The sequence below is a fragment of the Nicotiana tomentosiformis genome, chromosome 9 (genome assembly GCF_000390325.3).
Source record: "Nicotiana tomentosiformis chromosome 9, ASM39032v3, whole genome shotgun sequence".
Classification (NCBI taxonomy): Eukaryota; Viridiplantae; Streptophyta; class Magnoliopsida; order Solanales; family Solanaceae; genus Nicotiana; species Nicotiana tomentosiformis.
The window spans coordinates 34,345,817-34,361,185 of NC_090820.1; positions in this window are offsets into that span (position 1 = coordinate 34,345,817).

A 15,369-nucleotide genomic window follows, 5' to 3' on the forward strand; every position below is an offset into this window, starting at 1 on the left:
TTTATAGGTGAAGAAACCGAAAGTTTAACCAATCTGAATTGCTTTACTTGCAATTTGCAATTGCTAATTGTGTCTACTACGTTGTCACCATCACTAACAAGGCCAAAACTTGTTTTGACATCATTGCAATTTCTTTTTTTTCCTTCTCAATTATGGGATGGATCCCACAAATCTCCCCCTCCAGACTCATTCTCCTAAAGGAGGCAATACCGGACATCTAACTTGAGTTCATGCCGAAAAGTTCTTTGCACAACTCAAACTTGTCTCTTAGTACCACCTTGGTCAACATATCTGTAGGATTCTCACTTATAAAAATCTTCAGGACTTGCAGAGATTCACTATTTACCTTTTATCGGATCCAGTGATATCTCATATCGATATGTTTGGTCCTTGCATGGTACATAGAGTTCTTGCTGAAGTATATTGCACTTTGACTGTTACAATAGACAACATACTCCTTTTGATGCAAGTCAAGCTCTTAAATGAATCGTTTCAACCATATCATCTCCTTACCAGCTTCAGTAGCGACAATGTACTTTGCTTCAGTTATAGAGAGTGCAACACACTTTTGCAACCTCGACTGCCATGATATAGCTTTTCCTGAAAATATAAACAAATAGCCAGTAGTGAATTTTCTGTTATCAAGATTACTTGCCATATCAACATATGTATAGCCCTTTAAGATTGGATCAGATCCTCCAAAGCACAAACAATCTCCTAAGGTACCTCTCAAGTACATGAGTATCCACTTAACTGCTTCCCAATATTCTTTTCCAGGATTTTCAAGAAACCTCCTGACAAAACCAACTGCGGGAGCAATATCAAGTCTAGTGCATACCATTGCATGCATCAAACTTCCGGCGGTAGAGGAATAAAGAACTTTGGATGCTCTTCTTTTCCTCCATAGTTGTAGGACACATCTTCTTGCTCAACTTCAGATGATTAGCCAGAGGTGTGCTAATAACTGGCTTAGCATTCTTCACGTTGAAGTATTCCAGTACACGTTCAATATACTTCTCCTGAGACAACCACAACTTTCTGCTTGTTCGCTCTCGAACTATCTCATCCCCAGAATTTGTTGTGCTGGGCCCAAATCCTTCATATCAATTGATCGGGACAAATCTCCCTTCAACTTTGCAATCAACTCCCTGTCTTTTCCTACAATTAACATGTCATCCACATACAACAACAAAATAATAAAGTTATTATCAGAAAATCTACACATGGATCAGAATAGGTCTTCATGTAGGTTTGACTTTCATGAATGAGTCAAAAATTTTGTACCACTGTCTTGGTGCCTGCTTCAACCCATAAAGACTCTTATTCAATTTGCACACCATGTGTTTCTTTTTAGCTACTTCAAATTCTTATGGCTGCTCCATATAAATCTTCTCTTCTAAATCTCCATGAAGAAAAGCAGTTTTCACGTCCAACTGCTCCACTTCAAGATCTAGGCTAGCTGCTAAACTCAAAATTATTTGAATAGAAGTCATTTTGACAACAAATGAGAAAATTTTATCAAAATCAATACTTTTATTCTGTTCGAAGTCTTTTACCACCAATCGAGCTTTGTATCTGACTAGCTTACTATTTTTTTTTTTATCTTTCTTAAGTTTAAAGACCCATTTGTATTTGAGTGATCTTTTACCCTTTGGAAGATTAACCAATGTGTACGTGCCATTTTTCTTTAGAGATTCCATCTCTTCTTGCTTGGCTTTTATCCACGGGTTTTTTTCTGGATGGGAAAACACCTCATTAAGAATTTCTAGCTCTCCCTCATCACTGATGAGGATATACTCTGTGGAAAGGTACTTGCATGACTCTACCCTTGGCCTTTTTGATCTCCTCAGAGGTTGAGGTTGTTCTTCTCCCTGAGTGGGCTACTCCACTTACTCGACATCATCATCAAGTTGCTCCCCATACTCAATAACCTCATCAGGTTGCTCTCCCTGCTCGGCAACCTTATCGGTTCTACTTTCTGCACTTGTGGAATTGTTAGAAGTAGAAAGGAATGGTAACAAGGTTAGGGATTATACTATTTTTGGCCTTCTCTGACTGATCATCTACAATTCTAATTTTACTTTATCGAAAGATTACATCTCTACTTCTGAAGACCTTCTTCTTTGACAGGATCCCATAATCTGTACCCGAACTCTTCATCTATATATCTAATGAATATGCGTGAAATAGATTTATCATCTAACTTTGTTCTCTGCTCCTTGGTACATGTGCAAAAGCTCTGCAACCGAAACCTTCATACATGAGTAGGACACCTCCTCGTTGGTCTAAACTCTCTCCGTGGTGTCAAACTCCAATGGAACTGATGAACTCCTATTGATCAGGTAACAGACTGTCTGGACTGCTTTACCCTAGAATGACTTAGGGCAGTTTAGCAATTCTAAGCATGCTTCTCACCTTTAAAATAATGGTACGATTTATTATCTCAGCTACACCATTGTGTTGTGTGGTTACATGAACTATCTTTTCATGTACGATCCCATGGATCGAACAGTACTCTTCAAATTTCCTTGAAGTATACTCACCTCCATTGTCCGTTCGTAGACGTTTTAGGTTTTGGCCTGCCTTCCTTTCCACCAGAGCATGAAACTTCTGAAAAACGTAAACACTTGATCTTTGGTTTTCAAGTTATAAACCCACAATTTTCGTGAATCATCATTAATAAAAGTAACACAATATTTGTTACCGCCTATCGATTCAATTTCCATTAGACTACAAATATCAAAATATACCAAATCAGGTATATTCAATTTTTTTCAGACGATGTCTGAAATGAGACTCTATCCTTCTTACCAAATAAACAATAGTCACAAGGTTTTATCGTTGTATCTTTTGCAAAATATATGAGTGATTTTCTGGTAAAAATATGTAATCCCTTCTTACTCATATGACCCATTCTTTTATGCCAAAAATCTGTAAAATTCTCATCTTGTGCCGCATTCAATTCAGCTCGGTATATTTTTGCATTTGTCCTATACAACGTGCCACGAGAAACTCCCTTTGCAATTACCAAAGTGAGTCTCCATTTTTTATTTGCAAAATAGTTCTCGTATACATCTTGGTCCAAAGCTATTCATGAGATTAATTTCATCCGCAAATTAGGTACATGCCGCACGTCCTTTAGAACTAATGTGCATCTGATATTTGTCTTGATATAAATGTCACCGATCCCCGCAATCTTTGAGTAACTTGTGTTACCCATTCTCATAGTGCCAAAATCACCTGCTACATATCTGCAAAATATTTCTCTTATTGGTGTGGCATGGCAAGATGCCGTTGTGTCAACCACCCATTCCGACTTTGGATCTGCCAAGTGCATGCATTCCTCTTTATGATTTACAAAAAAACAACACTACCATTGTTTTGCACCATGGCAGTTGTGTTGTCATCATTTTTCTGGCCACTGCTTTCATCTTTGCCCTTTATTAGATTTGGGTAATCTCTTTTAAAGTGACCCGGTTGAACGCAATTATAACAATTTCTGGCTTTTAATTTGGATCGATTCTTGGACTTCCCATGACCTCCGGATCTATCATAGTTGCCTCTACCTTCTGCGATGAGAGCATGTCCTTGATTTTCAGGCTTCTTTCTCATCTTCTTATTGAGTAGAATAGCCGATGTGACGTCCTTCAACTCAATAGTGGTTTTACCGTGCTGGGTGGTTATTGCCAAGTTATCGTGCAAAGATAGAAATGAGTTCAAGAGCAAGATGACTTTATCCTCTTCCTCGATCTTTACTCCGAAGTTGGCAAGTTGCGTGATTAGTATGTTAAACACATTTAAATGTGACAAAAAAATTATACCTTTATCCATATGTAGGGCATATAATTGCTTCTTCAGCTACAAATTATTTGTTAGCATTTTGGACATGTGTAGACTTTCCAACCCTGTCCAAATGACACATGCAATATCTTCATCAATAATATTATTTACCACATCATCAGATAAGTGCAACATGATTGCACTAACAACCTTTTCATCCAAGTCAGCCCAATCCTTAACTTTTATGGTATCAGGCTTCTTGGCATCACTGTCTAATATCTTGTATAATCCTTGTTGGATGAGTAGATCCCTCATTCTTCTTTGCCATGTTGAGAAATCGCTATCGCCGTTGAATTTCACTACCTCGTACTTTACTCCGGACATTTTATTTTTATAGTATTACTGACCGTGAATAGTATTTTTGTGAACGAGCAGAACTTGTACTCTGATACCAGTTGTTGGAAATAAACCCCCCCAAAAAATAATATTTACGGTAATAACAACTGAATAATAACATAGTACCGAGATACGGTAATCAACAAGAATAATAATAACGACAAGGACACAAAAATTTTAACGTGGAAAGCCCTTCTAAATAAGGGAAACAATCACGGGCCTTAGAGGAACAAAACAATCCACTATAAAGAGGAATTTTACACCTAGTAGTCCCGAGTAAAATACTCTAGGGACCACTATATACTCAAAATAAATATCCCTCTTTTAAGATTCCCACCTCAATATAATATCGCTCACACTATTTATTTTTCCTCACAGAATATACCGCATGTGAATACCTCACATTGCTCTCAATGCTCTATGATATATTTCTCTCTCAGTTTTGGTGCGTTGAAATGAGAAGCCGGAGGATTCTATTTATAGGTGAAGCAGCTGAAAGTTTAACAAATCAGAATTGGTTTACTTACAATTTGCAATTGCAAATTGCATATGCTACGCTGTCACCGTCACCGCCAAGGCCAAAACTTGTTTTGGCATCATTGAAATTTCTTTTTTTTTTTCTTTTCAATTATGGGGATGGACCCCACAATTATATATATAGTAGAGCTAAGAACACATAATTAAATGAGAAAATTGAGGTATCTACCTAGTACGTTGTAGAGAACAAGAATATTACTAGAATTAAAGAGTGAGGGTGATGGAGGGAGGATTGAAGGTTTTGTTGTTCACTATAGTAGTTTTTGATAAAATAGGACACATCAATAGTCAATTAAGAAAAGGTTTTTACAAGTCGGATTATCCACAAGCAGAGCAAATTGTTCAGAACATCACTTGGAAACGTGTTGCTAGCAATTCTACGTCGCCTGCTAAGTTGCTGAGGATGCATTTCCACGACTGCTTCATTAGGCTACGTACAGACCGGTGTTTTAAAAGGCGTTTTCGGGGCGAGCCCTGGGGCGAGGCGCACCAAAAACGCCCCGATGCGAAGGTGTGTGGCGAAAGTCTCAAGAGGCGTACGTCCGGGCGTTCGGGGCGTACGTCCGGGCGTTCGGGGCATACGTCTGGGCGTTTGAGGCACGTTTTTTTAGTGATGCGTGAGCCCCACAGACTTTTTCAAATTAAAACAAAATTTATTGAATAAATCATTTTTAATATATCCAAATTCTCAAAAGTGAGCTTGGTAATTACTCAAAAGTCTTAAAAAGGAACTGAAATGTATTAAATTTAAAAGTCAAGACCTTTTTTTAATTGATTGAAGCCCTAATTTATGGTCTTTCCCAATTCTTCATCTTGTCCGCTAGTCTGCTAATATCTCCCAAAAGTAATGAATATTCAATTTTTTTTAACAAATACAAAGAGAACTCCATTCTCTTTCATAGCAGCAAGTTCAAAGTTCAAATGACAGGTTAATCATCCTTTTTGTCTTCCATGCAGAAAATTTTATTCTTTTCGACTCGAGTTAGTTGTACTTCTAAGTAGCATATAATAATTTATTTTGATTAGTTTTTTGTGGGGATGGAACACATCTATAATATATATCTCGCATATTTATAGTTTTCTTCAATTTTTATGCAATTTTAACTGTTTATAAATATTTACTGTAATTATATTTTTTTTATAAAATATTAAAAATTAAATACCTATGGGGCTTACGCCTCGCTGAGTCTTAAGTAAAACGTCCCGCTTTATGCCCACGCTTTTTAAAACACTGGTACTGACCATATATTATTTAAAACCTGTTTTATTTTTTGTATTTCTCGATTGTTGTTAAATTTCAAACATCTTGTGAAGTGAAGTAAGCATAATCTTATACAAGCGATGTCGGTTTATTATGACAACTTCTATTACTAATAATAAACATTGAAGTCCTTATTTTGCGCGAACTCACACGTGTCTAGTCCATTATTTTTTAAATTTTATTGTAATTGTGGCAATATTGCTACATGTTACGATTACCTTCATTTAGTTAGAGTTACTTCTATGTTTAAACTCATCCAATTTACTAATAAATTGTATGAGTATCGATAGTATAAAGAATTTTTAACTACAGGCTACTTTATAAGATAACTATAACTGTCCATAGTAGTTAACATGAAAAATGTGACTAAGTTACCTATTACAATCAGTTTAAGCATGTACAAATTCTTTATATTATCAATGGATACGAGTTAAATACATTGGACATAAATATACAAAATATCAATATTAGCTAGTTTTCACTAATTAAATATTGTTATGGTTTAGTGGTTAGGATTAGGAGCTAAACACATCTAATTGTGCACCAGTTTTAATTCTAAAAGTCATTGTTATGGGTGCATATGCATGCAGTTCAAGAAACCAATGTGGGAAGTGCTAACTGGAAGAAGAGATGGAAGGATTTTAAGGGCTTCAGAAGCACTATCTAAATTCTAGATGTTAAAAATTTGAAACTGATATATAGTGTAAAGATTTACAATATTAGTGTAATCTCTGTGTCCCAACTTATTTGTTATGGTTACTTTTCGAGAGTCAAACTTCTAAATTTTGACCATGGCTTCGGACATAAAATTTTTAAGTTTTTTAAAATAAAATTTATATATTTGATAACTACGTGAAAAGTAATATAAGTTAGAATAATTAATGATTCAAAATATTTAGAAGTCATATGAAAAAGCCGCGACCAAAGAAAACTCGTTTGACTCTCGAAAATTCGACATCGCCATCTGATTATCAAATTAGACTTATTATGCATAATTATACATTGTTATAGGTCACTCCAAGAACCTGATAGTATAAATAATCATACACGGTTGGTTAGCTAGTGTACAAAACTTAAACTCTAAATTCAAACAAGAGAATATTCATGGGATTTTTTGTACAGATGTTAAACTCTAAATTCAAACATGGGCATACAATTGGAGTTGGACATTGCATTTTCTTCAGCAACAAGCTATACAATTTCACAGAAAAGGGAGATGCTGATCCTTCCTTAAATTTAGGGGTGTCAAATGAGCGGGTTGGCCGATTTTGAGCTGATCAAAATGGGTTGAATCAATAAATGGGTGGTTTATTGACCCGCCCAAAAGTTATTTGGATTAAGATGGGCTGGTCAAGATGAGCTAAAATTTGGATCATAGCCAACTCACCCAACTCTTACCAAACTTTAATTAATATGTATTTTTTCTTATGAATTGTATATTACTAAATAAGATATTTTTTTCTTTTGTTATGGTCATATATAACATATCAAAAGAAATTATTTTAAAGATATTTTGGTAAAGTTACTCTTGGATCAATTTAGACTAAAAAATAACCAAACTTTAAATGGGTTGAATCAAGATGAGTTGATTCTAATAAATGGACGGGTCAATAACCAGCCTAACTTTGGACGGGTTGGGCGTGCCATATGGGCTTGGGCCAAATTAGCCCTACTTATAATCAACATATACAGCTTTCATGAAAACAAAATGCCAAAGCCTTTTAGACTATACAACAACTGTTGAAATGGATCCTGCGGGGAGTTCTCCAACGTTTGACAATGACTATTTATCCACGTTAAAACAACAAAAGGGTCTTTTTCAGGAATCCGGAACCAAACTATTATTTTTTGGGCTATTTATCCATGCATAGGTTGCATTGCATGCGCTATATCTTAACGGCACGTTTGTCTGTTAAGGTATAGCGCATACCATACATACACTATATTTGAATTTTAAATGGCGGTCAAAATATAAGTAGCGCGCATATACGGGATACGCTATACCTGAAGTTGAAAAGACCCCCCCCCCTCCCCCCCCCCCCCATTTTTTAAACTTAAAATCTCCATTGGAGCCCACCTGTCCCTCAAAAATCGTGTACTCTCTGTATTTTAGCGAGCTAACACCGGATCCAAGGTGTTGTCGTGTAGTGGATCTCTTCTATAGCTCGTTTCGGTGGTCAAATCATCAATTTTTCAAAATTCAAAAAACTTTAAATCGAGGTATTTCGACTCACTTTTTAGTAAAACCCATGTATACAAAGTAATAATTAGTTATTTTTACTGTGTTGTATGTTTTTTGTGATCGTTTTGTGATATAATTATTTTTTTATTTTTTATCCGGATTAGTTTATCTATGTGCTAAAAAATTATAAAAATTATATATTATTATTTTATTGAATAATTTGTGTTATATGTGACTTTAGTGTTGTACGTATAATAATATATGATTTTATTGTTGGTTAGTGCCCTTTAGTGTTATGTTGTGCCTTTAATTGTTATGTAGTGCCTTTTAGCGTAGTAAAACTGATAATAGATTTTAGCTTAGGTAGTTGACATTACAAAAGAGACGCCGCCGGATTTTTTGGGTAAAATATAAAAGGTAACAAACAAATCGTTACGAATGAAATAAATTTAATATTATTTATTATTAAGTTTGTAGTATTTTTTATATGAATAATTATTAAATATATCTTGAATAGTTATGAAAATTAAGTATTTAATTCTCATATAACCTCAAAAGGTCTGAAAAATAGATGACAGTTCAAAACAAACCCTGCCAAATTTTAGTAAAAAATGTAATAAACTAACATATGAAATAATAATATAAAATATTTATCAACCTAAGTATATTTATATGAATAATTATTAAATATATCATGATTATTTATGAAAATTAAATATTTAATTCTCTTATAACCCAAAAATATCTGAAAAAATGATAGTTCAAATAAAACCCTGCCGAGTTTTAGTCAAAAATATAAGAAACTAACATATAAAATAATAATAATAATAATAATAATAATAATAATAATAATAATAATAATAATATAGAAAATGTATCAATCTAAGTAATAATATAGAAAATTTATCGATTTAAATATTAATATAAAAAATATCGTAATATATTTAAAGATGTTAAATGATTAAACAAAAAAATACTTTAATTAATATTATTAAATTTACAGACATTGTCATGGAGCTTCCCCCTGCGTATCATGGGCCTGCTGTTCGAGAGCTACTGTTGCTCCAGGGCAACCATATGTCTTCACACATCTGGGATGGACAGTGTCTGTCCCATACTTTCCACCCCAGACGTACAGACGATCTTTGGGAGTTCATTAGGGACCACCCACTTCATCCCTGCACAGTTAGACGCTTTCAGCGGACGGGGTTTTACCGGATTATAAAGATTGGTCGGTTGCAGTTTGACTGGGTATTAATCACGGCTATGATGGAGTTGTGGCAACCGGAGACGCACACATTTTATCATGCTAGAGGACGTGGAGGTTCTATTCGGGTTGCCCATTGATGGTATGCTTGTAGCTTATCCGCATTCTCTTAGGGACTATACGAGAGAGGACTATCTACATATGTTGCAGAGGCTAACCGGTTTCCAGTCTGCGGAGCCGACTACTTTGAGTGGTGCCAGTCGATTGCAGCTGACGCCCGTTAGGCAGCATCTGGTGGCGCTGCACGCGGAGATTACCGATGACTCACCGCCAGAGGCTATCGACCGACAGACGAGGTTGTTGCTGCTGATGATGTTTGGTGGTATTCTGTTCCCGAACACTTCGGGAAACATAGTTAGCTTGCAATTTTTACATCATCTGGAGAGGCTAGATGAGTTACCTGGTTACAGCTGAGGTGGAGCTGTTCTAGCTTACCTTTATAGCCAGCTATGCCGGTCGTCCATGGGCACCGTGAGAGACGTTGCTGGTTTTATACCGCTGCTGCATGTGATAACATAGTCAATTCTTTTAATTTTTTATAACAGAGATAGTAAAAACTAACTTAAATTTTACGTGCACAATCAATATTAGGTTTGGGCCTAGGAGTGATTCCTGCAGTTCCAGCTACCTCTGCCACCGATAGCTCCGGATTACCCACCGTTTATCCTACTAACTAGGAGATGGGTAGATAGGCGAGGCCACGCCCACGAGGTCGAGGCTCAACATCATCTCCCTTATTACAAGGATCTGTTGGATTTACTTGAAGGCACTCAGGTACATATATACTTTAGTTTACTTGGCCTGGCTTGATATGTCTTAAGTTTACTCATGATTCTTGTGTTTAATAAATAGTTCATATGGAGGCCATACAGCTATGCGCTCATAGTTGGATTGCCAGATTATTGCTCCGCGGTTGAGCTATGTGGATGTCTTCGGTCCCACTTATATGTCTCGATATAGTCGAGCATCATTCCACCGAACGAGTCCTTTGACAGTTTGGTCAACGACGTCTTGTATCTATTCCGTCCACTTGGAATTCCACACATTACTAGCGGGATGATCACTGCAAGGTCGACCAGACGCACTTGGCCTGGCTAGAGGCCCAGATAGAGGATTGGGACCAGAGGTATGGCCTGATTCTGCCATACCCTCTACCTGACCATTTGGACGGGGAGCATGAGTGTATGGGTTGGTATCGCAATGTTACTCTCCTTCTCATCGAGAATCTCGTTCATCACGCTGGTAGTCGGTACGTTCCATCCATCGAGAGGCATGAGGCACTGGTATGTTATTTGTTATACTTACTTATAATGTTACATTACTTTAACATTCTTTCTTAATTAATATGTTATATGCTATGCAGGGTATTGGCTTACACCAGTTCTACTAGTTGGGACTGGAGATGCTACATCATACAGGCGACGGAGCGGTAGTTGTGTATGGGCTTGGTCGTCGGGTTGCTGATCTTGCTGTTGACACATTGAGAGAATGCGTTGTTAGGTTACGAGGCTGATTATGTGCCGCCTGATGAGTAACATCATAGGCCACACGTGGCCCTAGAACATGGTAGACGTGGAAGACGTGGCCAGAGAGGAAGGGATAGCCTACGTGGTCGTGGTGGTCGGCGAGGATGGGGCCCCTAGCAAGGGGGCGTTGAGGCACCCGTGGAGGATATTAGAGATGATCAGTCGGGTGACTACCTTGAGCCACACGATGCTCCTCATGATGCTGACTATATTCAGCATTCAACTATCTCTAGGGACTTCACAGTTGACTCTGTCAGCTCCAGTGTTGATCGCGGGATTCGCCATTATGTAGCATGATTGGGATCAGTATTTTCCTGATCGTCCAGAGCCATCGAGGGTTGCTGAAGATCGTCCGATACGAGAGGTGTATAGTGGGTGACGATTGAGTTATGGCTCCTCATCGAGGGCTGCTGAGGATCTTTCAGGCACAGATAAGGAGACATCACATATGGTCGAGACGTCACAGCCTTCATCTACTCTAGTGCACCTTGAAATTCCCACAGAGCATTGTGTGGCTACTCAGGAATAGGTTTGTCTGTATTACTATTATTTTAAGTTATTTTTACCTTATAGATTAGTCAGTGATGTCTAAAGTGTTTATATTTTTTTAACGATTTCGTCATCACCCGTCAAGGAAGCCACATTGTGCGATACTCGCTTATCGGAGATGGATGATCTTATTCAGGAGCTCGCTGAGACCATGATATGACCATTAAATGTTTTTGCTAACATGTACGTTAGTATTCTATATTGCATATACTAAAATATCTTAATATTTTGTAGGTTACTGATGGCCTAATGGCCGCTTCTACTAAGCCCGCCAGCCTTACTGACGATCATGTTGCAACGCACCCTCCGATAAAGAGGTGACGTGATGAGGATGATCCTGATAGCGTAGCCGGGCAGGATGGTATGCACCTCAGGCTAGCCAATGCTTTAAAGCATACAGGCTGTGGGACTCATTGATATGTATTTTGAGTTGTATATATGAAATTAAATATCTAATAGTAATAGTATTGATGTTTTACATAATTTGCACATGTGTTTTACATAATTTAAATTCGTTAAAAAATTACAGACAATACATGACACGTATAACATAAAAATAAAAATATACACTTAACACATTCATGTGTTTGTTTAGTCACCATCGCCTATTATTCTATGCTTCAACCACCGAAATTTTTCTTCCAACCTATTATTTTCTCCTTCTGCCTCTTTCACTTTCTTCTTCACTGCCGCAAGTTGTTCTTGGAGTTTCAAGATATGGAGTTCGTACTCACCGGTCAGATTCCAAATGTTTAGCAAACATGATTTGTAGTATTTCTCGTTAATGGGTTCATCATACCATTCTTCAAAATCACATTTATTTTCGTCCTACAAATGGGGATGTCAACAATAAACTTTTAATTAACATGTTATAAATAATCTATTAATTAATATAACTTTCAATAATAATAACTTACAACTTATTGACACATCCAACATCTGCATCCTAGATTGCAATTTGACCAACATGGATTCAAAATCGCATGTTTGCCACAATAACACCTTGGTACAACATTGCGTCCATACATGTCGTAACGCTCGAACTTGACAAATTTATGGAAAGTTTTTTTTCTTCATTTGGTTACGAGTCAAATAATAATGCAAAATGCGTAGGGTTTTATAGGCAGATAAGAGTGATTTTAGGTTACATAACGCATATTAGTGATGCGCTATGTTTCACATGGTAATGATTCTTTACGGTACAAGTCGATGCAACTTTTTCAGGTCGACAGCATATTCAGGTCGACATGACAATACATATAATGCATATTTGTGATGCAATACGTTTCGCATGGTAATAATTATTTACGGTACAAGTCAGTACATCTTTTTCAGGTCGACAGCTTTTTCAGGTGATGCGTTACGTTTCGCGTGGTAATAATTCTTTACGGTACAAGTCAGTGCAGCTTTTTCAGGTCGACATCTCTTTCAAGTTAATATGACAATACACATAACGCATATTGGTAATGCGCTACGTTTAACATACAATTTCGTGCAGTTCAGTTCTTTTTAAGTTGAACCAACAATCCATCATTCAAAAACCATTTCAAGAACCATTACAACATCTATTTCAGAAATGCCACTAATATTTAATAAGTGATTTAAGAAGAGGCAAAAATGTGAAGGTAGTTCAACAGATCCACATTGAACACGTCATAACACAATCGATCTCTACCTTGAAAAAAATATGCTAGGTTGCTATACTGATTTGGTGGATAACAAGTGGTATAGTGTTCTACGTTCCTTGGAAAATAAGCCTATCAATACACACACTGATCTCAAAGTTATAAGGCACATTATTGAGGGGGAATCGCATTCTACAAATCCTGAAGGTATGCAAATTTGGGGTAAAAAACTCCAATAGGTTCCCCTGTAATAAAAAATGTGTGATTATGAAGTACTATGCTATTGGCATGGGCTAGTTGTACCACAAGCACTGTCTGCAACCTTCCAAACAAACACACACAAAGCTGAACTAGAAGTGATTCAGCATTTGATGAAGGAGATTTTAGAGATGGAAAAGGCACTAGTCGTTCACCATGCACTTGATGATCTTAAATATCTGCAAGGAATGGTGGATCGGTATTGCGATTTATTAGAAAATGAAAACTTGCATAGAGACATTGATTATCCTGTATTTCCAACATTTATCGAGTGGGAGGTACTACCTAAGTTTCTACTGCAGGCGTTGGACGTAGGAGTCCCATATTATTGTAGAAATCAAGCAAGTGGTCTTATTGATGATAGCGATGAAATACTAGAAATGTGTGTCAACTGGGGCCTAGATTATGATGCCCTGGGTCCGGACAGATGCGTACAAGATGTTGTCGAAGAAGATGAAGACAATGACAATGAAATAGTGTCATACAGTGAGGATAATGGCGAATAAAAATTGTTATTTATTTGTTGAAGTTATTTTTAATTATTGTATCGAATCTTCAATGCTAAATGTCAATTAGATTTAAGCCTATTGGAAATTTTATTTTATTTCATAAATATTGCAAACAACACCATTACAGACAATTAGTACAACAAAAAATACTGCAACAAAACACTAAGTTTATCCTTGAAAATTAAGCACATTGGATGAACTGCCACCGGGAGCTGAATTACCACAACTTTCGAAACCAACTGAAGGACATTTATGGTGATTGTGTCATGTTTGGGAACATATACCATATTTACAAGCATAAACGGTATCACCAATATCCATTTGGTTCTGTATCCGCGTTCTTTTTTGCACTTATTGTTGACGCACATAATCCTTGTTACACACTATTTTAAATAGTTCCGGCGGCCAATAATGCTCAGCATCCATTGGTTGGAAGTGGCCACTATAGGTGTTTACATATATAGCAATACTATATTCTTTATCAACGTACCTCGTTGCCGCAAAACCTGTATATTAAAAGCACTCCATGGCATGTAAGCATAGCAAGTGATAGATTGACCATTTCCCACACGAGCATAATCTTCTGGATTCATTGATGGTGTGGGTATTATTATCGCGGTTTTGATGTAGACTAGTGCGAACTTCAAAAATATTTCGCTCGTTGCAATACTGCAAAAGTGTATGCCACTGTGCTCGCTTCCTATATTTCTCAAATCATTTCATCGGCTGTGGCATAAATTCAACACCCCTTTCCATAAATGACGATGCACTTCTAGATCTTTCAACAAACCTCTCCGCCATCTTCTTGAATGACATCCGCACCATGGCAGTGACAAGCAATCCACGGGCAGACTTCAACAACCCGTTGAAAGACTCTGACATGTTTGTAGTCAAAATTTCCCATCTTCTACCACCATCCTTGTGCAAAGTCCACTTGTCAAGCTCATGTCGCATCAACCAACGATAAGCTTTTGGTTCTTCGTGCCTAATCAATTCCATTCGCCTCCTGAATTTACACTCTTGATGATCTGCTGTAGCCATCCACATTAAATCATGTAAGCTCTTGTTCGGATGAGCCCTTTGGAAGTTTGCCTTCAAGTGCCTAACACTGTAACGGTGGTAGGCATACGGTTCCTGCCTTGCATTTAAATTCTGTACAGAACTTAAAATACCACCATGCCTATCACGACCCAAAAATCCCACCACAGGCGTCGTGATGACACTTAGCCTCTAAGACTAGGTAAGCTGACTATAACAAGAATTCAAGCCATTTTTTTTAAATATAAACCAACAGCGGAAATAATTACAAATATAACAACCTCCCAAGACTAGTAATACTAAGTCACGAACTCTAACTGAATACATGAAATGATCTCAAGGATCGAATACTCAATACTGTTTGATTAATAATTAACAGTACAATAAAATGGAAAGACTCAAAGGGACTGCGACGACCAAGCAGCTTTACCTTGAATCCTT